The 3,357-nt window shown below is 35.0% G+C and overlaps 1 pseudogene; it reads right to left on the bottom strand.

Moving 5' to 3' along the window:
• Nucleotides 1-2,420: 2,420 nt before the first annotated feature.
• Nucleotides 2,421-2,539, bottom strand: LOC111732002 (annotated as a pseudogene).
• Between the last annotated feature and the right edge of the window lie 818 nt (nucleotides 2,540-3,357).

Raw genomic sequence — 3,357 nt, 5'->3', positions numbered from 1 at the left:
ATCTTTTATGATACTATTAAGTGAAGACGCAGAATGACTGAAGCCATGTGCTGATTGTTAGAGGTTTCTTAAAAGCATGGTTTTGATTGCCTTCTAAAAGTACAAAGGCCAATAAACTGAATGAGATCTGCGGAGGACAGGTGTGAGAAGAAGCAATAATAAAATGGTGAGCTATTGAAAAGATGCGACAGTTAAAAATCCAAAATTGGCACATTTGTCTATAAAGTGAAGCCCCCTGGAGACATTCACTCTGTACTTACTGAGCTAAGTAAGAGACAAGCTAGCATTAACCCTTACCACTTCTTTGTTGGCACAGAGATGGGAGAGGGGGAAGACCAGGGGAAGCCCCTCTCTTCTGCCCACATCTGAAAGGCCAGCTAACTCTTACCAGACATGGGGAGAAAAGACGTCTTAGGTTCTACCAAATAAAACTACCATCTTTATAAATAAAAGATGGCAAAATATTGGCAATGTCATAAGGTTCGACCTAGTATATGGAATACCTCCAAAGCAGGATATTCCAGCTATTTGGGCATTAAAAAGATGTTCCTGACTCATCTTTCCTTGGCAGATATAATTAAGGTTCTGGAGAAAAAGACAAGAGATAGGTAATTCACTGTGAAAACAAGTTGCCCATTCTTTTTGGTTATAATAATGTTTTTTAAAGGAAAGAAATGTTAAAATTTCAAGACGTCTCTTAAGCAAATCCAAAAAACAGAGGTTGCTGGGTATAGGGACATTTGCAGAGTTTCTTGAGCTTAATCATAAAGGAAGGAAGAAATACTGCAATAAATAGGGAATAGCTAATACCTCAGAAATTATTTAACAAAGAAAGACTTCTGGATCAGCATCATCTCTGAAATTGTTAGATCTTTTTGTTTTTTAAATCCTTGATGCATATAATTACAATATTTAACAGTCTAGATATACCATAATTTAACTAATGCCTAATTACTGGATATATAATTTTTAATCTTTTAATAGTATCAATTTTCCATAATTGATAATCTTCAGTATTAAAAATAGTAGGGTTTGGCATAAGATTATTTTATGCAGAGGAAGTCTGACAGTTATTGAAGTTTAAGTGTTAAAGTTTCCTATGAGTTTAGGAATGGATAGAAGAAGCATTCAGCCAGGCTGTTTGGTCTCTCACAAGCATCTATTGGTTTCTCTGTAATGCATCTATCTATCCAAGGGGGCAAACTAGATAAGGCCTTCATCTCTTATGAACCCAATGAAAAATTTGATTCAATTAGCTTTATAAACTTTTAATTTAAATTGTTTTGCTACTCAAAGTCCCTGGTTTTCCTTAGAGAATTTATCAGTTTAAGAGATCATTTTTCAAAGAGCAAAATTTAAGGCATTGGGTAGTTTTCCTTCAGTTTTATTGCGGTATAACTGACATATAACGTTGTATTAGTCCAAAGTGTACAACATAATGATTTGAAACACGTCTATCTTGCAAAACGATGACCACAATAAGTTTAGTTAATATCCATCACCTCACATAGTTATAATTTTTTTCTTGTGATGAGAGCTTTTAAGATTGACTTTCTTAGCAACTTTCAAATATACGATGCAGTATTGTTAACCATGATCACCATGCTGTTCATTACAGTCTCAGGTCTTATTTATCTTATAACTGGAAGTTAGTACCTGCTGACCTCCTTCACCCATCCCACCCACCCTCCCATCCTCTACCTCTGGCAAACAATAATCTGCTCTCTTTATCTATGAGTTCAATTTTTTTTTTTTAATTCAACATATAAAAAAGATTATGCAGTATTTGTCTTTTCTGGATTTATTTCACGTAGCATAATGCACTTGAGGTCCACTCATGCTTTCATGAATATTAGGATTTCTTTATTTTTTATGGCTAAATAATATATAAAGTGATACATATATCATATACTAATATATATATAACACATATAATGATATATATATTTTTTTCTTTATCCACTCATCTGTTGATGAACACTTAGGTTGTTTCCATTTATTGGCTATTGTAAATAATGCAGCAGTGAACATAAGGGTGCAGAGATCTTTTTGAGATAGTAATTTTATTTCCTTTGGATATATACTGGAAGTGGGATTGCTGGATCATACAGTATTTCTATTTTTAATTTTTTATCGCTTCTGGGCCTTTTGGTTAAGATTGAGTGTAGTATCTCTTCTTATTTTTAATTTTTTGAGGAACCTCCGTACTACTTCCATAGTGGCTACACCAATTTACATTCTCACCAACAGAGCACTTTTCTCCATGTCCTCATTTGCATTTGTTGTCTCTTGTCTTTTTGATGATAGCCATTCTAACAGGTGTAAGTTGACTGTGGTTTTAATTCGCATTTCTTTGATGATTAGTGGTGCTTATCAGGTACCTGTTGGCCATCTGCATGTCTTTTTTTTTTTTTTTTTAACGCTTACAGTACTTGGTATTCCTAGGTGGTCTCCCGTCCAAGTACTAACCAGGCCCAACCCTGCTTAGCTTTTGAGATCAGACGAGATCGGGCATGTTCAAGGTGGCATGGCCATGGACTACATGTCTTTTTTGAAAAAATGTTTATTCAGTTCCTCTGTTCACTTTTTAATTGGATTGTTTGGTTTTTTGCTATTGAGTTGTATGAGTTCTTATATACTTATATTTTATTTATATATTTTGAATATGAACACCTTATCAGATAGATATCTGATTTGTAAATATTTTTTCATGTATTGTAGGTTGTCTTTTCATTTTGTTGAGAGTTTCCTTTGCTGTGTAGAAGGTTTTTAGTCTATAGTAGTTGAAATGGTTAGATCTTGACAGTACCCATTGCAGCTATGTTAGGAGCAGAAAATCGTAGGGGCATGATGCGTAGACCTCAACTTATGGTGTTAGTGTTACTGGTTACTGGGCCTCTGAAAGAAAGGCAGCAGTGCAATAAAGGTAGGCTCTGGCTCTGTTACTTCTAGCTACAGCTCCCCAGGAAAACTGGGCAACGGAGCTTATGTTCTAGAAGGGTCTAGAGGGGTCACTAGTTAAATTTACAAGCTCTATCAGCAGGAGCAAGACTCTTGTTAGTTGATGTTCCAAGGAAGGCCCATCTGTTTTTTCGGCCTTTTCCTAAGGGAGCCAGAAAGGGACTGCTTTAGTTTGTTAATAAGTTGAAGTCCCTAATGAGAAGCTTCGTAATTGAGTCAAAATTTTAAAACAGATAATATGCTGACGTACATACAATTTTAAAATTCACAACTTTTATGAATTTAAAAACACACATGTCATCACATTGTTTTCTGAACATTTCTTCCCCTAGTATAATAGTGAGGCCAATTGCACCCTCATATATACAAGTAAGTTCAGAGACGACCTATAGTCTC

This window comes from Pteropus vampyrus, unplaced genomic scaffold (genome assembly GCF_000151845.1).
Source record: "Pteropus vampyrus isolate Shadow unplaced genomic scaffold, Pvam_2.0 Scaffold11, whole genome shotgun sequence".
Taxonomy (NCBI): domain Eukaryota; kingdom Metazoa; phylum Chordata; class Mammalia; order Chiroptera; family Pteropodidae; genus Pteropus; species Pteropus vampyrus.
The sequence above is the reverse complement of the archived record's forward strand: the minus strand, read 5'-3'. Positions and strand labels throughout refer to the sequence as shown.